Raw genomic sequence first — 23,440 nt, 5'->3', positions numbered from 1 at the left:
CGATCTTATAAATATTAGGAAGCAGGTATACTTTCAGTTTGTGAATCAAAATAAGACAGATACTCTTTTTCAGTACCACAGTATTCTAATGAGTCATAGGTTCAAGTACCTACTTTATCCCAATGGTTGAAATGACATTCTCAATCTTCTCTTGTTGGATTCTTACCCATCACCAATTACTCATCGATTCAACTGCATTTTTTTCCCCTAACCTTTCCATGGTATTTATGACTCTAGAATCATACACAAATACTATTCTTTTACAGAACAATTGGGCTTTAACATTTCAAAGTTGAACTTTCTCCTGGATATGTTCTACAATTTGTTATTAATGACTTAGTTTCACCTTGACATAATTGAGGTTTCCATAATATATGGCTTTGTCTCTTAATTACGAAGGCAATTCTTAATAAGTAGAAGGAAAATGCAAGAGTTTTGTTACAACAGGGATGTGGACAATCCACAGAACCATTAAAAGAGATAAAGTTTGTGCTCTCACTAGGTCGATGACTTCTATTGGCTGAGATTATTTTCAGTGCTTATTTTCTTTATCATCAAGTGCTTCTGAATATATTATTGCTAATCTCTTAGTTAAACTAATGAATTATTCTATATAAAATATTCATGCTTAACTAAGTAGTGTCATAAGGGTAAAATAAATGTGAAGACTAAAATGTAAAATGAAAAATCAAATTATTCACTTTCCTTTTGGCATTTTCATTGATTTCAGTGAAAAGAACATCAAAAGTCCAGTATTTTCTCAGTTCATCTCGCATGAAACAACTTTGTGTTTCCTACAGGAATTAAATGTAAAATGGACATGCTGAATGCAGATTAAAGTATTTTGGAGATGAAGGTGCTTTATTTTCAGATTGTGGTTTGAAGTATGTGTGTGTGTGTGAGAGTGTGTGTGTGTGTGTGTGTGTGTGTGTATTTAACTGAAGTGATTTATTCATCATTTTCTCATTATAGATGTCTTTACTCTGCTGTATGTTAAAGCATTTGGGATAAGAATCATAACATTTCCACTCTCCTCTTCATGCTACCTGTAATTCTAATCAGGAAGAAAACTTTGAAGTGTATGAGGCACAAGAAATGTCATCTTCTAATACAGTGAGATCACATTTCAAACTGCCAGAAGAGGTTTAATATCTATTCTCCACAGCCTGACAAATTAGGCTATTTTAACATGAGAAAATATAGTTTTGATAAAAATCTTTATTTTTAGTTTGTGTGTCATAAAGAAGGCTTACAAAACTACTCTGTCTGTGTCTGTGAGTGACTGTCTACCCCCGTATGCTGTCATAGACTGTTGGCATTGCCTTAGCAACATGATAGCATCAAATTGCTGCACTCAGTAACAAGTGGGGAAGGGAGGAAACAATGTTGTCTCTTATGCCTATCATTAAGTGAGGAAAAAAAAATCCATATGTGAGCTTGAAACTTATGTGGTTTTTGTTGTAGTCAGATAGTTATAAAATTATAATAAGCGCTTCAGGGACAAAGAAATATTTATTTGATTGTGTATTAAAGTATTTATGAAACCTGGTTCACAAGGAGGTATTTAGATAAATAATTGTCAAGCAATAGATTTTCACAAAAAGAAGTCAATAATTAATTGCTTTTGTATAGTTTCAGAAGTTTGAAATTTTTCATCAGTTATGTGTTGATGTCCACAATTCCATTGCTGATGTTAGTGTATCTCCATATATTCTACATCTCTATCTATGTCTATTTACTTGCTATATTAAAAAATCAAGCAAATAACAACATATCATATTCCTTTAAAAATTAGCAGTTCAGTCAGAAAATATATGATCAGCCTAGAATTTCAATGTTTTGGATGTGTAAGCATACAGACTGTACAACATTAAAATGGAGAAAATAATTGCATTTAGTTCAGAATAGGTTGCAGGGCCAGAAGATATGCTATTCGTTTTGTACACTTAGTACCAATAGACCAAAATTAATGTGCAGCAGAATAACAAATTCTCAGCAAATATTATTAGCACTAATGAGTATGTTTTTCTTTTCTTTTTTTTTTTTGCCAGTCCTGGGTCTTGAACTCAGGGCCTGAGCACTGTCCCTGGCTTCTTTTTGCTCAAGGCTAGCCTAGCACTCGGCCACTTGAGTCACACTTGACTCTGGCCATTTTCTGTATATGTGGTGCTGGGGAATCGAACCCAGGGCTTCAAGTATACGAGGCAAGCACTCTTGCCACTAGGCCATATCCCCAGCCCCTAATGAGTATGTTAAAATATATTTTCAATGAACTAAACTTGGCATTCGATATTCTATATCTTAAGAAGAAATTTGGGATGCTTTAAAGTAATGCTAAGACTACATTAAATACAGTCTGTGTCATACACTTTATTCTTACTATGTATTTATCTGCTTTTTTTTTTAAACCAAAGCTCTTTTGTGTGTAGCATGGTGAAACACAGCACTGATTCCAAGTTTACCAAATTTGCTTTTATTCTTTGGCAGTTATAGGCACTTGACCTTTCCCTCTTCTTACTTCCTGTGCTTTCCTGGCTACCTTTGGTTTATATTTCACTGTGAAGGTGATACTGTCATCAGGATTTCCTGTACTTTTCAGCAAGTAAGGGCAAATCTAATTCTAGGTGCACTGAGAATAAATCCCCACCTCCCCACTGAAGCACATGTATCCTTTCACTGCTTGTTAGGTACATATTTGACTCATCCTTAACTCATATTCTGCTGTGTGTTCCAGACACATCACACCAGCCTCCTACGGCTTTCCTTCCCACAAACACACAACTCCCTCCACATGGTACAACTCCCACCCTTTCTCAGGACTGCAAGATCACTGGAATATATTTCCACAGAGATAGGCAAGAAGGAACACACACAGCTCTCCTACACAGCTTGGAACAATCATGCAAAATGAAGCACCATCTATTCTGGTTTCATATTTCTGTTTTTCCAAAGGTGAGTAGGCAGATACAGACACGATGAGATTGTAATTATCCTTGTGGTCATCAGTGATCTTTAAATATATCCAGAAAATTCATTCCTGGAGTCATTCAGCTTTAAAATTGACTTTAGTTGATAAGGATCAATGCACCCACTAGTTTGTAAAATATGCTAGGGTTTTGGCATACATTTTTTTACATTATCATCAATCTGTTTTCTTACAAAAATATGAAAACTAAATGGATACGAAATCTCCACTTTCACATTTCAATTGTCAGCTAGCTGTATTATTTCCAGCATTTGAACCTCAGTTAAAAGCCAAATAAAACCAAAACAATCGATTGGAGCCCATCCAAGCCAGGATGCTTCAGATATCACATCTGAAACAAGAAGGCAATTGTTAAAATGTAGAAGAGCAGGATGTCTTTCAGGCATTCAAGTTTGTACATGCTGCCTAATGAAAAGTGTCAAGATGTCTTGTATGTTTTATGGCCTTAAACTGAATGCTCACATCTCAGATCTGTTGTGTGTCTCTGGACAAATCTCAATATTTCTAAGACTAAATATCCTTAGAACTGAACTTGGGTCTCTATATTGCTTATAATTGCTTATATTGCTATAATTACAGATAGAGATATAGAAACTATACATAGGTAAAGAGCATAGATATACTAAGTCAACTGTAAAATACATATTCACATACACTTTTACAACATGGAATTCTAGAAGTAAAATTGGGGATAGCCATTTCTGAAGCATCCAGCTATAGCCATCTTAGCTAATCGTCAATGTGACTAAGGTGTTAGGCATTATTTTTCCTCTATTTTATACAAGCAATAGATGTTACAAAGCAAGAATAATTGTTATATGTTTGCAAACTATGAATAATACAAAAAAGGCATAATCTATTTTCAATCTTATAAACAATACAGAAAAAGTTCAAACTACTGAGGTAATATAACTTCCAATTTACTAGGAATTATAATTTTTGACAATTTGTCATTGTATGGTAACTTTCCTGTCAATGTTTAGAAAAATCCGTTAGTATTTACATATGTCAAATTATTAATATATTCAATATTATAAATTATTATACATTTCTTTTTACACTAAGCTTCTAAACTTGGGCTAACTGATGTTTTGCTTTAAATCTATGGGCACATGTGTACATTTTTCTCTGAAATTTTCTGTTTCCTTTAAGAGAAATTTCAGGATAAATTTTATAAAAATTGTAAAACCTGTTACTTAAATTAAAATTACTGGGCTGGGGATATGGCCTAGTGGCAAGAGAGCTTGCCTCGTATACATGAGGCCCTGGGTTCAATTCCCCAGCACCACATATACAGAAAACGGCCAGAAGTGGCGCTGTGGCTCAAGTGGCAGAGTGCTAGCCTTGAGCAAAAGGAAGCCGGGGACAGTGCTCAGACCCTGAGTTCAAGGCCCAGGACTGGACAAAAAAAAATTAAATAAATAAAATTACTTTCTAATAAAATTGTGATTATATTTTCACTGAAGTATATGATTATGTCTGCCTCCAGTATCTCTTCTATTTTTAAAAAATAATCATTGCTATGAAAAAAATAAGGTTAACATTTCTAGACCAATATATAGCCATTAATTTCTGTACAATGCCAACTCAACATGATAAACTGGGATATTTTTTCCAAAGTTGACAGCACAGCTAAAGTTTCCAAAAAATATAAATTATATATGCATTTATATATATATAATTATATAATATATATATAATTATATATATATATATAATATTGTTAGGTTGAGTCTTGGTGGCCTTCATTGATTCATCTTTGTATGAATCCAGTGATTGTGGGATTTGGTTTTTGTTTTGTTGTCCCTTTTTTTTTCATGCCTCCGTTTTCAATGGTGTGTAGCTGATGTTCATTAAGAAAGTAAGTACTTAGAACTGTAACAGTGCCAATGATGGATTAAAATCCTATCCAAGAAAGTACATTTCTTTACACAGCTCTGCCATACCGTCTTGTGGGCCCTCTACTGGAAAAGTAGAATCAAGTCTGAATGATGCCTTTTTAATTATATTCTCTAGTATTATAGACATAGGACAGTAGTGTATTTTCCCTCTGAGAATATAAAAGCTCCGATTTTTTGACAACTGGTCTGCTGCAGAGGAGGTAGCCAGATCTCCTTTTGAGGTAATTGTCATGTGATTGTCTCTGAATTTGATTGACTTGCTGGGTCTACTTCTTTCTTGTCATACTATTGGTTCAGATGTCTAGCATGGAACAAAAGATGGGGTCAATGTTATCACGGAACAGGGACTGTCTGGGAGCAGGAGACTATATAGCTGTTTAGGGAATAGCCAGAGACAAAATGCATGATACATGAATTACTGAACTTCTCAATAGCCTTGACAGTGATTTTGAAGACAATATTTTTTTTTTTTTGTCAGTCCTGGGATTTGCTCAAGGCTAGCACTCTAACTTTTGAGCCACAGCACTGATTTTTCTGTTTTTGTGGTACTGAGGAATTGAGCCCAGGGCTTCATGCATACTAGACTCTACCAATTACCAATGATCCACATTCCCAGCCCAACAGATTTTCATAAAAGCACCAGGTTGCCACCAAAGGCTTTTTATTGTATGGATCTGCACAATTTTACATTCTATATTTGATATATGTTAGTGTTTGAATTAAAAAAAACCACAAAACTTAAGTTGGTGTTTCATGTGTGTTTTCTGTTCCTTAGTCTTCACAGAATTCTTTTGTTTATTTAAATTTCTTTTATTGTACAGGAGATATGTAGAGGGGTTATAGTTACATAAGTCAGGTAAAGAATACATTACTTTTTGAACAATATCACCACTTTGCTCATTTTCTCTCAGTTTTTCCCTCCTGACCCACACAAGTAATATAGTTCATTTTCAGCATAGTATCTTGCAAGTCACATTGCAGCATTTGTTCACCCTTTGTCCCTTCATTTCTGTGCATAGCACAGAATTCTTTGACCCATTCTCTGAGGCCCATTTTCTTCGCCAGATTCTTCTGATGACCTAGACTCACAGCTTCTGAAGTCACACAGGTGAGTACTCAAGAGAACCTTCTGGACTGAGTTCCAAGGAAAGATCCAAATGTATTCTAGTAGAACAAGTTTTTCCCCTCTTTCAGAGAGCAAGATAATATGGAGCATGAGTATGGAGAAAATTGTGACAACTGAGAAATTAGAAAGAACATTTAATTCCAGAAAATGTTTGGTTAGAAGGTTGGGGCAGCAATAAAAACTTCTCTTACAGAACAGTTTCTCACATTTTAAAGTATATATTTATATTGAAATGTATGTAACAATTTAGTAAGATGAGACTGGGATGAGACTACAAAGTCCACATTGCTTCCATGATCCCAGGAAATATCATCATTACAAACCCTAATTTGAATAGCAAGCGTAGAAATTGCTCAGAGGTTGTATGTAACTTGACTTAGTGCCCTTTTCTCTATCGAGAAATTGTCTGGGAATAATTAAAATCTAGCAATGGACAATCATGTGAAAGTGGCATTTTCTTACTGCTTTTGCTTCCTCTTATTGCTCGTGAAAAACTCAGAAACAGATGGTCTTTACAATTTTAATTGAGCACGCTACTGGAACAGAAAGTAGAGATTTAGACAACTTGGTGGGTGGTGGCAAAATGAAGTGAAAGCATGGATTCATGGACAGAATGGGACTAGATATACTCAGAATGAAATTTTCTTCTGAACACATAATACTATTTGTACTCTTACTCCAGTACTGGGATGTATTGAAATACAAGAACAAACAGAAAATCAAAACAGTGTAGAGTAGACATTATATTCTTCTACCTTAGAATTGCAACTAATTAAATATTTTGTTTAAAAAAAGAGATCTACTTGAAGATATATTACCAATAAAGTTAATAGAACTAAGTCTTTGATTTATAACAACCACAAATGCCGTCAAGAAATCTTGAATAATATCTGGACTTACAAAAATTTGGGAAACAGAGTAGATTTTAGCAATGTTTATTACAAAATGGAAAAAAATGTAGCAGAAAATGGATAGGAATGGACTCGAGACAAATGTCTATGCAGAGTGAATTTGGGTGGAGTCAAGAAAGAAATATTGAGAGTTACACAGAGTAGAGATGTTGATATTTTCCAGAATAATAAATGGCACCAGCAAAGTGATTGGGGAACAAACGATCATGAGTAGTCACCTGGGATTAAGAATAGTTATGTATGGAACGGGGTCTGGGAGTCTATAGCGCCTAGAAAGTAGATCAGGTCAAATCTCAGTATCGCTTCTCGGCCTTTTGGTGTAGTATCAAAGGGCACTGAGTGTGTTAAACAGTATTGGAGCTTTTATCGTGAACACTATGGTAAGGCTTTTAGGTACTTAAGTGGAACAATTAAGAATTGTAGTACGAAATTCAGGAAGAGAGGAAAAAAGACATCATTGTATCAATGCATTTTGTGTGATTAACTTTTTATTAATAATATTCCTTAAGCCTGGAGGGAGAATCACTTAATCACTAGAACGTTTATGATGGCATACATAAGAGGTGGTGTTTTATTGATAGGATATGAAGAAACTTCCCTTTAAAACACTCCTGAATGGTAGGCACCAATGGCTCACACCTGTAATCCTAACTATTTGGGATTAATCTCCTAACTAGGAGATTAAGATCTGAGAATCTCAGTTCTAGCCCTGGCAGGAAAGCAAGAAAGACTGTGAATCTCTTATCTCCAATTAACCATACAGACATGCAGAAAGAGAGAGAGGGAGCGAGAGAGAGGGGGGAGGGAGGGAGGGAGGTAGAGAGAAAGAGAGAGAGATCAACAACAACAAAAGAAGTAGAGCTTTGGCTGTGGCTTAAATGATAGAGGCTAGACTTGAGTCAAAAGCTTAGGGAAGGTAACTAGGCACTGAGTTCAAGATGCAGGTCGGATACAAACAAAACAAAATAGCAACAATACACTCATGAAAACAGAACAAAGAGTCCTGCTGAAGCTGTTTTAAGAAGAGGAAAATTGGATGGAGAGGTATTACAAAGGTGAAGCCCCTGTACATTACACATTTTATACATGGAATGTCACAATGAAATTGCCCTTGTTCAAATAATGTGTATTAATAAACGTAATAAAAATAAAATAAGAAAGAAATGTGCTCTTTATTATTATTTGCTTCTACTGAATCTTTGTGTCCTGTACAAAATTCATATGTTTATTTTTAAGAATAATTATTTGTTGATGAATGTGACGACATTAGGAAGTAGAGCCTTGAGCAGTTGTTTGGAGGAAATCTCACAGATGTTATTAACTCTTTTGTAACATAAGAAGACTAAAAGAAAGCCCTCTCTTTTACCAAATGAGAATATGGCTGAAAGTCATTGAAAATTATTCAGAAAGCAGGCCTATACCAGACTTCAAATATACTTGCACATCCAGGTCTCTAGAAGCATGAGAAGGCATTTTCCTATGTATAAGCCACTCAATCTCTGGGTAATTTGTTGTAGAGGCTTGAATTGACTTTGACTGAAGAAATGTTTTCCTTCATCAACAAATAATACTCTTGCTTTTCTCTTCATCCTATTTTATACTGACAAACTCCTCGAAGACTTTCTTTTTCCTGTATCTTCTGTTATTAAACTACTTACTGGGAAATATAATGCTTCTGATGATATGTTTTGATTTTCCATTTAAATTTGATCTGAGACTTCCTATGTAAGTGTCTTACACCTTCCTTCCTCCCACAGACATATTTCTTACTATATGTCTCATTACCATCAATTACACTTTTGGTTTACATTAAAACCCAGTGTTTACTAATGATGACTGTTTCAAGGCTGCTCAGGCTGCATCACATAGGCAGCAATGATGATGATGACGGTTAAAGCAGTGCCCTGCACCCATTCAAGGTTCCCATTGTTTCTAGCATTGGGGAGGTTTAGAGATTACAAAGTCTGTAACTTGTGTGTCACTAATAGATTCCAAAATTACAGGCAAGTCTATAATGCCAATATCAATATACCCACATTATAGCATCGGACTTTGTCTAGAAAGTTTATCTCCTGAAGGTATTTACCGTAAGACATAGACTATGGTCAATGTGCTGGGGCATACTCCTTGCTGAAACTCATTAAAACTTGTAAAAAAAAAATGAAGAGAAGAGAGGAAAGGTAAGAGAGAGAAAGAGACAGACAGATAGATGAATAGACAGACAGCGAGAGAGACAGATAGAAAGGGGGTGAATTTGGTCAAAAACCGTTTTATGCAGGTATGTATGTATCACAATGAGACTGCTTTTCACAATTAACATATGTTAATAAATTTTGTTTGCAAAAAAATTCAATTTGCCTTAAGTTTGAAGATTTCCTGTTCTGACCTGAAATGATAAATCTTTTCCAATTAACTAGACTTCCTTTTTTTTTTTTTTAAATCAGTTTATACCCACTTCTTAGTGGACACATTCTTTGTAGGCTTGTAAGAAATTGTGCATGGAGAATATGCTTGCTTGGAGTTTCATGTCTACAATGTTTTTAGCTCTAATTTGCTGATTGAAACTGGAATGTTAATAAGATTTCATATTGAAAGCATTTACCAATCATTATTACAATTAATGATCTATGTTCTTCCCCCACCTCTAGTGCTACTACTAAAATAATTTTATGTCATTTTAAAACCTGATTTTTCATGTGAATTGTTTTTGTTTTTATTACTGAAATCTTTAACGATATTCGGTGTATTCTGAATTTACATAATTATCTCATTTGTTGTGAATATATTCTCAGTTATGTTACAATGTTTCCACAGGTCATTATAATCTAGAAATTCTTTTCTTTCATTAAGGGAAATAATATTGTATTATTTCATCCCTAAATGTCTTTCTGCAATTTTTTCCTCCTAAGAATTATATCTATGTTATTAAAGTACTTTATTGTGTACCTATTTTTCTTTCATTTTTTTCAGTTACCTTCTAGTTTCTTTTTGTCAGGTTCTAAATGGTTTTCTTCATTTAGCTTTGCAAACCTTATGTTGATTTTAAAACATACTTGAACTGTAACTTCAGTTCTGAAGTTGATTTTATTCTAATTATTCATTATGTGACATTGCTTCTTCCTACTTCTTTAAAATTTCACTTACTTTTATTGTAAAGGTGATGTACAGAGGTGGTTATACCTACATACATCAGTGAAAGAGTTCATTTCTCCTTGAACAATGTCATCTCTTCCTGAATTTTCTTGCAGATTTTTTCTGCCTGATCACCCTCCCCCACAAGTTGTATAGTTCATATTCAACATAGTGTCTAGTGAATATCACTGCTGCATTTTTTCACCTTTTGCCTCATGATTTCTGTATTGACCCTCACCTTCTTCCAAACAGAAAAATCTTACATACCAAACAAAACATACAGAAATTAAAAAATAAGACAAGGAGAAAACAAAAACAAATAAAATAACAAGGATAAAAAATCCTTCTTGTTTCCATTTCTGACAGTTCATTTAGGTACACATCATTTTCTATAATCATATATGCACACCTATTGTTTCTGAAAGGAAAAGTTATTCCATCTCTCCAGGGATATTAATCAAAGATGTTTTAAATGTTTACTTTGCTTATTATCTTCTTGTTTCAATGAATCTTTGTATTTTTAAAAAATTTACCAGCACAACAATGTTCACTGCAGCACAATTTGTTATAGCTAGAATATGGAACCAACCCAGATGCCCCTCAGTAGACGAATGGATCAGGAAAATGTGGTACATATACACAATGGAATTTTATGCCTCTCTCAGAAAGACTGACATTGCCCCATTTGTAAGGAAATGGAAGGACTTGGAAAAACTTATTCTAAGTGAAGTGAGCCAGACCCAAAGACACATGGACTCTATGGTCTCCCTCATAGGGAATAATTAGCACAGGTTTATGCTAGTCACAGCAGAGGACCACAAGAGCCCAATAGCTATGCCCTTATGAACACATAAGATGACGCTAAGTGAAATGAACTTCATGTTATGGAAACGATTGTTCTATCACTGTTGTAACTACTTTCAACGTGCTATGTTTCACTGTAGCCTCTATTATTGACCATCTTCTTGTATCACCATCCTGTGGTTGTACCTACACTATCTCTGTATCTTATCTGAGTATATTGGAAACCGTGTATACTGGTATTAGATCTAGGAAATTGAAAGGGAATACCAAAATCGAGAGACACAGGGTTAAAAAAAGACAAACATCTACAAAAGCAATACTTGCAAAACTGTTTGGTGTAAATGAACTGAACAATTCATGGGGGGGGGAAGGGAAAGGGGAAGGGGGCAGGGGGGAATGAGGGATGAGGTAACAAACAGTACAAGAAATGTATCCAATGCCTAATGTATGAAACTGTAACCTCTCTATACATCAGTTTGATAATAAAAATTAAAAAAAATCATTCTAGTTTTTCTCTGGACTTACTATAAGTTTTTCATTGCTTGGAATACACTTATAATTATTGTTCGTGGTAGACATGACTTGTATCATCATCTTTCTTCATAGCAAATCTCACTGAATAGCCAAAACTTGGTTAGCTTACATGGCAAGAGGTGTGAGATTCACTCATGGGGATTCCTTATGTTAGTTAGGTTCCATCTGGACAGAGGACTCCTGGCCAGTCCTGTGTGGAGAGATAGGACCTGTGGCCGCTCACAAGTAGCTGAGTGGACCCCAAGCAAATGCCAGCAGAGAGACTCATCCCTGCATTTACATCCTGAAGACTTTAAACTCTTCGATGAATTTGATTAATGTAAAGTCTTTAATTAATCACCTGGATGAGCATGAAATTAGATTCTTTTTTCAGTAAAACCCCATAAGAAGGCATAGTTCACTGTCATCTTGATTCTAATATTTTTTGTAGGTGGCGGCAATATTGGGGTTTGAACTCACAGCATCACAATTGCTAGATAGGTCCACAGCCTTACCTGCTTTTCACTTTAGCTATGTTTCAAACAGACCATTGCTATTCTTACTGGGGCCAGACTTCGATTGTGGTTCTGCTGGTTTACAACTACTAGTATCTGTGACATGGGGCTTTAACTCCTGGCTTGGGCACTGTCATGGAACTTTTGTGCCCCAGTCCAGCGCTCTACTGCTTTGAGCCACAACATTACCTCCTGCTTTCTGATGGTTAATTGGAAATAAGAGTCTCGTGGGGGCTGGGGATATGGCCTAGTGGCAAGAGAGCTTGCCTCGTATACTTCAAGACCTGGGTTCGATTGCCCAGCACCACATATACAGAAAATGGCCAGAAGTGGCACTGTGACTGAAGTGGCAGAGTGCTAGCCTTGAGCAAAAAGAAGCCAGGGACAGTGCTCAGGCCCTGAGTCCAAGGCCCAGGACTGGCAAAAAAAAAAAAAAAAAAAAAAAAAAAAAGTCTCATGGACTTTCCTGCCTGAGCTTGCTTCAAACTAGGATCCACAGATCTCTGCCTCTTGTGTAGCTAGGTGACAGGCAAGAGCCACTGGCATCCTGTCCATGCTGACTTTTAATCATGGAATTCTCCTCATCTCTTATAGAGGTGAACTACGATTACCTGCTTTTCATCCAGTGTTTAAGACACTGAGCAGAGAACTCAGATGAATCAGATTCATGTTTCTGACACATAAAACTGTGATCTAATAGTCATCATTTGAAGCACTTACATTTCTGATACAATGTTATATAGTAATATAACACTTTATAAGTATATAACACTATATTATACTACATATTAATTTTCAAGAAGAAACTCCACAAAGCAGATTAGAACCTCTAAGCAGATAGTATTATAGAAACATGCTATCATTATTGCCACCTAATTCATGTTCCTGGCCAAATCTTGGCCACTTATTTTTATCCCTTACCTGCCCACATTTCCAAAACCTGATGACTGCCACTATCATACATAAGTAAGACACCTAGCTAATTTCAACTAGAATATATAATATATAAACACCATGAAATACAGGGTAGTTGAAATATTGGAGTTAATATACCATAAAAGCTATAAAATTGGGAAAAGTTATTACATATGAGTGATGTCAATAAAATTAAGTAATTTCTCTTCCGAAGTGATGAGTGTCAAAACATAATGAGAAAATATATTCAAATTGCTAAAAGTAAGAAATAAAGCAACAGAATTTCCAACGAAGAATCTAATATTCAGAAAGAAAAAGTCACTGAACACAAAGTAAACTAGAAGACTTTCCCAGATAAACAGAAATCTAGATAATTTGATCCTAGAAGGTCATTTTTCATCCGGATGAAAGGTGAAATCTTCCACATTCAATCCACAGTCAGAAGTGACTAAAGATAGTTCTGTTGCTAATGTTACCAGACAGAAAAGTTGCATATTTGTTCTCCTTTCTTTTCAAAACTAATTTAAAAGTAAGTGCATAAAACAATATGTGCATAATTATATTGCTGAACTTCTAGCATATAGAAATGTAAGACATTTGGAAAAAATTGCACTGAGTTGGTGGGTGGGAGTAAAGCTTCATTGGAACAAGGAAATGACACCATATGGTAATGAGTATCCAAAGGGAAAGAAAACATGTAGAGAACAGATACAGTAAATAGGAAGAATGATGTAACAAACTCAAAATACACACTTGTTCTCACTTTTTCCCTCACCATGTTGAATATGTAAAATTTATAAAATCTAACAATTATATGGTTTTGCTAAAGAGTTCTATCTATCTCTTTATCTCTCTATCAGGACTGAAATGTGGACTTGTATTACACTGAGATACAATAAAAATCTTCAGCAAGCTTTAATAAGATATATTTTAAGTCTTAGGATATGACTTAAAATATGCAACTGAATGGTAACAGAGAAATTAAAATGTTTTCTCGGCAGTAACCATTAATACAAGGAAGACAGAAAAACAGAAAGAAATGATATGAGTTGTACCTAAAGCAAAATGTAAAATGGAGCATACAAAATGAATTGTATTGCTATGAATATGAAATATGAGCAAATTATTAAATCAAAAGCCATGCATCATTAGATTAATTTTTTAAACCAATACATCCCAACTCTATGCAGTCTACAGGAGACACACTTTAGATTCATTAATAGCAGTAGATTGTAAGCAAAAATATGGAAAAAATAACCCATGCAGAATGATGAGCAGAGCTAAATTGGTCACACGACCAACAAGTTCACTACCTGTTTCCTAGGGATCATTTTACAGTGTACCCATATATCAGATCATAGTATTATATATAAAGTATATTAAATTTTTATTAAAAAAAATTTTTTTTTGCCAGTCCTGGGGCTTGGACTCCAGGCCTGAGCACTGTCCCTGGCTTCTTTTTGCTCAAGGCTAGCACTCTGCCACTTGAGCCATAGTGCCACTTCTAGCCATTTTCTGTGTATGTGGTGCAGGGGAATCGAACCCAGGGGTTCATGTATACGAGGCAAGCACTCTTGCCACTAGGCCATATTTCCAGCCCATTCATTAAAGCAGTAAAAACTAGATATATAACTGAATATGTGATGTAACACAGAGTGGTTTTGGCAAAGACCTCTGTTTTCCCAAGGGATCCAGTAGCAGTAGCTATAGAGCTCTGTAGTGGTGCTGGTTTCCAGCCTCATATTTAGGACAAAGCAGGTATTGGTGTGACGTTCTGTGTGGCACAGGTTTCTTCGAAAGCATTCTATAATTTTTTATTTTTTTTTGGCCAGTCCTGGGCCTTGGACTCAGGGCCTGAGCACTGTCCCTGGCTTCTTCCCACTCAAAGCTAGCACTCTGCCACTTGAGCCACAGCGCCGCTTCTGGCCGTTTTCTGTATATGTGGTGCTGGGGAATCGAACCTAGGGCCTCGTGTATCCGAGGCAGGCACTCTTGCCACTAGGCTATATCCCCAGCCCCTGGAAAGCATTCTGAGGGGTTGCAAGATAGGAAGGTTTTCAGGAAACATCTTTCTTCTACTTCATTTTGTGTCTATGTCTCCAAAACCACTTATTTGTTGCTTTCTTTTTCTTTCCAAAATTAGTTCCTTATCCACCACAACTATAAAAGACTAATTTTAGGAAGAAAAATATGACAAAAACTGGTATAGCTATGTGCAGATGATGATGTAAAATAATATTTTATGAAATGAATTCTAAGAAAAAGAAACAAGCGACATTCTTTCGTTGCCATGGTTGCTGTTGTTGTTTTCTTTCCTTTTGTCTTGTCTGGTTGTTTGTTTGTATTTGGGTGGGGGGGGGGTGAGGAAGGACACATAAAAGGTGGACCAAGGATGGACAAATACAAAAGTGATACTCACTAGACACTATATGGAAAATGAACTGGATACCTTGTGGGTAGGGGCAAGAAGGAAAGACTGGGAGAGAACAATTAAAAGGGAGACATGGTTCAAAAGAATTGTACTCATTACTCATTACTTGATTGATGTAACTGCACCCCTCTGCATGTCTACTCTACAATAACAACAAAAATAAACAAATAAAATACAGAATTATCTGAAATAAAAACGTATTTCAAAAGATTAGCCTTCGAGTAGACAGAGTTAGAGTAGAGAAGTTAGGGAAATAAATTTTGCAGAATGCTTTTTTAGTGTTAACTCTTTTAAATGTTTCAAAAAATATTATTTTTTAACAGACTCAGACTTTGACTTTCATGTTTTCTGAAATTCCCAGCAGGAGTTTGTCCTTTCATATCTGTCCCAGTCTGGTTTTTTAACTTCAAAATATTTACTTTTTTATACATCGACCCCCCTTTTTATCTTTTTTTTTATCTTCTTGATTACTGGCTTTTAGAAATGATTATTTTTTATTAGAGAATTAATTATTTTAATTTCACATCATTGAATGGGAGGTACAAAGATTTCCCACATTCCTTGTCTATATAAGTTTAATCCTTATCAATAATCCAATAAAATGGTTCTTGATTAAAATTGATTAATTTAGCAAGCTCCCTGTGGCTCATGCCTGTAACTCTTGCTACTCAAGAGATAGACCCAAGGATCACAATTTGAAGACAGTCTAAGCAGGGAAATCCATGAAGCACTTATTTCCAACTAACTTCTTTAAAAAGCTGGAAGTGGAGATGTAGCTCAAGATATAGAGCACTAGCCTTGAGCACTGTACCTAGACCCTGAGTTCAAGTCCCAGACTGGTGAACACACAAAAATTCATGAACCTCTATTTACTTAACATCGTTGCTTAAAGTTTGTTGTGTATGTATGGTTTCCTCTTAGTGTTGAATCTAAAATGAGCTTGCACAAATGTATTTTAACGTGTTTCCAATGCTGTGGTATGTTACAGATACTATATACTCACAGTGATACTCTGCTCATTATTATAATGTTAATGAAATCTTCCAGTAGAGATTAATGCAATTATTCAAACTACTAGAATTGTTCTAAAAAGTCTACCTTGTTAAAAATAAGACTACAAAGTAAAAGTAAAACAAATTTGGCTTAAGTATATCTTAGTTTATGAACTGAGCCAAATTTTCACTGATGGCATCATAATTAATAGATTACCACTATTATCTGAGCTATTGTTTCCCAACAGAAAATCATCAATCCTACTTCATAATTCTTACTTAAGGAAACATGCACAGTGCTTTTCTGGGTTCCTTCTTTGTGGTAGGAATCACCTTCTCATATTTCTTTTTCTTTATCTTCCTCCCCCTCCTCCTTCTTTCTCTGCTTCTTCTTCAACATTATCATCACCATTCTCCTGGCTACAAATTCAATATGATAAAAAGTGACTTGTTTACCATCCTCAAGCTACTAAATGGTTTCAAGAAAATGACATTATTTTAATGGCATGGAAGCAAACATGGGTCATAATTTGGAGTCTATTAAATCTGAAACAGAGAGTTGAATTTAGTCTTAAAGGTCACATAGGAAGAGATTGTCGTTAATAAAGTGGCAATAAAGTTATAGAGGTATAATCAGAACTTCATTCCTTTGAAATGAGCTTTGTTGAGTGTCATCATTTACAGATGATACTTGAATATGAACTCAAGATCTCACACTACAATGCATGAACACACATATGCACAGGGAACTCCAATTTCATATAGTTACATTTGCAAAAAGTTATTTTGCTTATTTTCCTCTCTGTTAGATTTTCAGTGTCTTTATGGGTGCCAGTCTTTCCTGTTTAATATAACGTGCTTGTACTCATGGGTAAGATTGTCTTCGGCAATGAAGAATTCATTTATAATACACCTAGCATATCTTCATAGTTTCAAACTACCATGTAGTAAATGGAAAGTTAATTGATTCCTTGCGTATTTGTGAACCAGTCACAGCAGAGGAAAATCTGACTGGCAGAAATAGTAGGAACTAAAAACTATTTTAAAACATTCAAATCTTTCAGAGCCAGAAGAAGTAAATATAGATGTCTGACTTTCATAAATAATAAAACCAAATTTAATATTTCATGTGAACATCAATGCATTTTAAATTGTGCTTAGTGCTAAAAGCAGAATACTTTTTTGTGCAACATTTATTTCTGAACAAGAGTCTTCCAGTTCTTCTACGCTTCATTAATAGTATCTGTGTGCAGAGGGACTTTATTCAGGAAGATCATTTGTTAAAGGAAAATGGTCCCTTTAATTATTTGCACGTGGTTTATACTATCAGACTTAGAACGTGATCTGTAAAAGGAAAATTGCTGAAGGACAGTTATTTATTACTGATAAAAGAAAATTATATATGCCTGCTACTAAGAAATGTGATATTTCATGCATCATCCATCTTTAGTGTAGTATATGTACTGTTTCCTTTCTGTGAAGTTTGTTTCACAATCAATAGACATCTAAATTCTCATAATTTGTGTCCTGAAGATGATAAATGATGTTTCATGTCTAAACTGTAATTTTGTTTGATTTAACGATATGTCTCCTGTTTATAATTGTGTGTGTGTGTGTGTGTGTGTGTGTGTGTGTGTGTGTGTGTGTGTGTGTGTGTATCTGTCTGTCTGTCTATCCTGGGCTTGAACTCAGGGCCTGGGCTATTTTGCTCAAGGCTCTACCACTTGAGCCACAGCAGCTTCACTTCTAGCTTTCTGGTGGTTAATTAGAGAGAAGCATCTCACAGACTTCCTTGCCCTGGCTAGCTTTGAACTGTGATTCTCAGATCTCAGATTCTAGATTAGATAAGATTACAAGAATTAACCACCTCTGGATTAGCTAAAATCATAGGCATGAGCCACAGTACCTGGCCCGCTTAATTATTTTTGAGTTAAAATAACTTCCCCACTTCTAGGAGTTCTAATAATGGTTCTGCAAGCTCAGATTATGATCTTGGATAGTTCTAAATTAACCAGTCATTATCATTTATTTTTCTTAACAATTTCTTAAATGACTCTATATATGTTTTATTTATTTTTCTTTCTTGATAGTTTTAAAATCTTTCTTCATTCCTATGTTTCTGCTTTCCCAATTTGAAGAAAGTTGTTCTGTGGTTAGCTTTCCCAATTGACAGAAAACTCCATTATGATTGCGGAGACTGGTTTAGTCACTGAATTTGAAGACTAGTTTTACATTTTATTTTTACTGAAGTGGTTATACTATTTGAAAATGCTGATTGCTCTTTATTTCCTGGAACTGTTGTCTGTTTGCTTTCTTTCACATGATCCTTGCTGGGATTCAAATCAGCACTTTCCAAGTCTTGCCTCTTTCTTGGATTTCCTGCTCAACATCTCCCTAACATAGTTAAATACCCAAGGTTCTGTCTTCAACCTTTTGCATTTTTCTCTCAATTTTTCTTGCACTATGAAATGCTTGTCCATGATTTCTACTATCACTCAAATGTAGATAAGGCCCAATGCTATTTCTACCCCTAATCTCTGTAGTTCTCTGTTGTTATTTGGTCATTTTTTGTAACCTATATACCTAAAAAATTGGGAAATGTTAACCTGACATTGACATATAATATTCTCATTACATGATCTGGGTCAGTCTCTGCTTGTGTGTCTGTCACTGCCTTAGCTTCTTATGTAAAAAAACAAAACCAAAACCAAACAAACAAACAAAACCCAAGAAACAAAAAAAAACAGGAAGATATGAAGTGGTTACATAAATTCTATGACTTCTAAACTTTTATATCCAGTAAACCTTGAAAGGATGGGAATTGGTAGTAGCAAAGTAAAAATAAAATGAATTTTAAATAAAATGTTCTAAATTAATAAACTAAAACTTTAAATCAAATTATATAAACTGAAAATATGAATATTAAATTTTGCTTAGCTTTCATGCATTATATTTGGTCTAGGAAGTTGGATTTATATCTATTTCCACGTTTGGTGAGTAGAGGACAGTGTGTTCGATGGAGAGCTACTTCTCACACAGAAAATCAGATTGTAATCTTGATCAATAGTTAATTGTGGTAATTGTGGTAATTATATTTTCCTCCTCCAGTTTTTAAATACAGGGTGGGGAGGGAGATGTAGGTTTGTAATCTATCATTCAAACACACTGGATAAATGCTTAAAAAACTTGAAAGACATTATTCCAAAGACACTGGAGTATACAAAATCCAGGCACAGTTTTTATGCCAAGGAATATTTTACAAATAAAAATATTTATAATACTAGATGGAGTGAAATAACTGTCTTAAGAGAGGAAGAAATAAATTGCTACGTGGATTTTATGATATGCAATAAAATATATGTGGCTTGGTGTTGATTCTCACAGGCAAGCTGCCATTTTATTTGTCCTAGCTGCAGTTCTTCATAATAAGAAACAGAACTGTGTAGTATGTACCTCAGATGCTCCAAGTTAGACTGCTCATATCAGATCTATAATCAGATACCTACATCTAAGAATTGAGGACAACAATGATAGTACTTAATTCACATACTTGGATTATGTTAGAAAGGTTATTTAAAACAAAACTTCATATAGAGGAGTGTGACTCTTAGAATAGTATCTGCTCAGAAGAAGGTGTGATGAAGGAAAGATTGATTTCTTGATACTATCACTTTGTTTCCTCGATTGTAAGTAAACTTAATTTGAGATTAAGTTTTCCTTTCTTCTAAAGTTTTCAAATATTTGCAGCATAGAACCCGACAGTAGGTAATGGTCAAAGTTTTGATCACAGCATCAGATGGATTTTATTCAGGTTACACCCAAAATTATGGATATAAAATTAGATACTATGCATGACATACTCCTTTGTTTTCTAAAAGATGTGCTCTCGGGGCTGGGGACATGGCTTAGTGGCAATAGAGCTTACCTCATATACATGAGGCCCTGGGTTTGATTCCCCAGCACCACATATACAGAAAATGGCCAGAAGAGGCGCTGTGGCTCAAGTGGCAGAGTGCTAGCCTTGAGCAAAAAGAAGCCAGGGACAGTGCTCAGGCCCTGAGTCCAAGGCCCACTGCCCCCCCCCCAAAAAAAATTAAAAAATAAATAAAATATGTGCTCTTGGCAAAATAATGTTTTGCTAAAACTGTTGCAATCACAATTTTATTCATAAATTGACACGTTGAATCAAAACTCCTTTGTACATCCCCTTTGTACAACTAATTGCAGATAATAAAAATGTTTAAGTAAAAAATCCACACAGTGTATAACTCCTTATTCTTTTCTAATATTGGACTTAAAAGTCTGTTCTCTTGTTTGACAGAGTCTGCAAGCTCGTACTAAGAAGATGTTTTTGGATGTTTTTGGATCCATTTTGCCCCAAGTTTTCTTTTCCAATAAACCATTTAAGATATTCGATTCAAATTTTCCAGCCTTCCTGTTCTTTGATTTTTATCAAAGCAAACAAATGTTCTTCTCTGAACATTTAAACTGAATGCAGTAAGAGATCTTTTACATGAGAATACTAATATAATAGAGGAATATTTCAGTAACAAATTATATATAATCCATTTTCAATATGGAAAATTTAGATAGGAGATTTGGTGCTGTTGTCATTATTAGCATTTGTAAAATGGAAATAACAAAATATAAAAAGCTTTATACAAACATTTCAACTGCACACTTTATTAAAATATGTATAGCATACTAGATAAGGAAACAATATATTCAAATAGAGATAGGATAAATTTCACAGCAATCTCTCCTATTGTTTACAGGGATCTTCATCAAATCATCTTGTTCTTGGTACTGTTAATATATTATTGTAATAAAATGTAGCATCTATTTTCAGAATAAAGCTCCATTATGCTTGAACACAAAACATAAATTGCTGTTATACTTTAAACGCAAAACACAGAAATATAATGATATGAAAAACGTAAGGACCCAATCTATAAGTTGTCCTTTGTTGGTATTTAAAAAAAAGTTTTATTTATTTATTTATTTATTTATTGCCAAACCAGACTAGATGTCAAGAGTTTATTTAAGTGTAAGACTGGCTCAATCCTATGAGTGTGGAAACATAAATAAATCCATGTAAGTCAAGGTGAAGATGATACCAGCCTGTGAAGTTTGACTTAAAAGCAGTCTCCCCCTGTAGGAAAAAGGAGGATGCAAAGAAGGTCACTGTTTCAGTCAGCTTGTTATTGTAATTCAATAAGGGACATAAGCTACTTAAGAAGAAAAGATGTGTATTTAGCTAACACTTCTAGAGGTTTCAAGTCCAGACCACAGGGAGGCTCTGTGGGAAGCTCTCTATCTCCTCCTGGACAGCCCTTGTGGAAGCTTGAGGAAGGAAATCTATTACTTCTTAGGCATGGAAGGAGAGAGTCAGTGGTGCTAGCAAGCTCTGTACAAGGACTGTCAAGGACATAGAACTCTCTCATGCCCCTCTCTTTTACTTACTGCTTCTTAAAAATTCTCCACCTCCCAATATCTCTAACCCTGGCAACCAAATATGCAATCAAATAAGCCCTTGTGAGAATCTTCAGCTATACATAGTAAATCATTTTTTAAATCACCCAGAAAAGAAGTAGAAATACAGTTTAATATTTCAAGGAATAAGGAAGGGAATCAGATAGGTGCTGCCAGTTGGAATGATGCAAATGTGAAGAGGAAAAAAATGTTCAATTATCTCATAATGATTAATGCTCATAAGTCTAGAGGAAAAATATTTACATAGCATGGCAATTAACTGCAATGTAGCTACGAAAGACTAGGCTTGAACAGTGCAGTCTTCTCTTTCCTTTTTCCTCTACACGTACAGCAAAACAGTGAAGGAATTCCGCCTTTCATTTTTTTCCAGACTCTACCTCCCATCTTACTCTCTCATTTCTTATTAGTCATTAGTTGACGTTACTTATTCTCTTAATACAATGATCACATTAGATATTATTTATTTTTACTTTATTTTATTTATTTTTGGCCAGTCCTGGGGCTTGGACTCAGGGCCTGAGCACTGTCCCTGGTTTCTTTTTGCTCAAGGCTAGCACTCTGCCACTTGAGCCACAGCACCACTTCTGGCCATTTTCTGTATATGTGGTGCTGGGGAATTGAACCCAGGGCCTCATGTATACGAGGCAAGCACTCTTGCCACTAGGCCATAGATATTATTTAATATATCATATTATGGATAGGGCTGTGGATTCTTTCTGTTTCTCAGCCTTTGTTTGGGACTATGATTTTATTATTAAAAAAAGACCTTTGATTTCTATGCCCAATTTTTAGATAAGTTGACTAAATATATGTGGTGAAATTACTTCATGTTATTATGTTGAATGGGTGGGAGAGGGACTAGCTTTAAATTTTCTGTGTCTTCAGTGTACCTGGGATTACAAGCCTGAGCCACTATGTCCAGCTATTTGTGAGCCTTTTGAAGATAGCTCATACAAATGATTATCTGATAATACATTATTACTTAAATCCTTTATACTGATATAGAGCTCTTTTATTTAAGTTTACTTAGACATGTGCACATTTACTTCAAACTCTCATCTTTAAATTTTTTTTTGTTTTCCTGAAAGTAACAAAGTGAAATGTATTCCAAGGTGAATGAAAGTGTTTGAGTGTGTAAGTCTCCAAGAAGCCTTGGGTAGATATAATCACTTAAACATTTCCCACTTAAAGATGACACAAGGATGCTTGATTTGTAAAATCGATTAAGATATGCTAATGAAATCAAATGGCGATCGAACTTCAATTTTGTTTGCTCTTTTCACTGCCACCGATTTTGGTTATTGGTTGAAACAGCGAGGATGCATAGTGATTTTCTTAATTCCATGTTTAATTGTTTTAATATTGATAGTCTTTCCTAGGAAATAAAACTTTTAAAAATGTTGTAAGCATTTAAAAGATTTTTTTCTTTTTTTAAACTACTAGCGTATTTCTGCTAAGTCACTTGCACAAGGTTCTCAAATGCTTCTCAGAAGTTCAAGTACCATTAAAGTTATAAAAAAAAATGACCATTTTTCTGATACAAGAAAATGACAGAGAAAGGATACACATCTTATCTTATAATCTGAAATAACATAAATTATATAATAGCCAAGTGATTCAAATGTGAATTTTTTAATAAATGTGTGAGTACTTATCAAGCAAAATGATTAATTTTTTCTGGTTGCTTTTTTCCTGTTGCTGTTGGTGGTGGTCATTGTCAT

Source organism: Perognathus longimembris, chromosome 16 (genome assembly GCF_023159225.1).
Source record: "Perognathus longimembris pacificus isolate PPM17 chromosome 16, ASM2315922v1, whole genome shotgun sequence".
NCBI classification, from domain to species: Eukaryota; Metazoa; Chordata; class Mammalia; order Rodentia; family Heteromyidae; genus Perognathus; species Perognathus longimembris.
Note: the sequence above shows the minus strand (reverse complement) of the source record.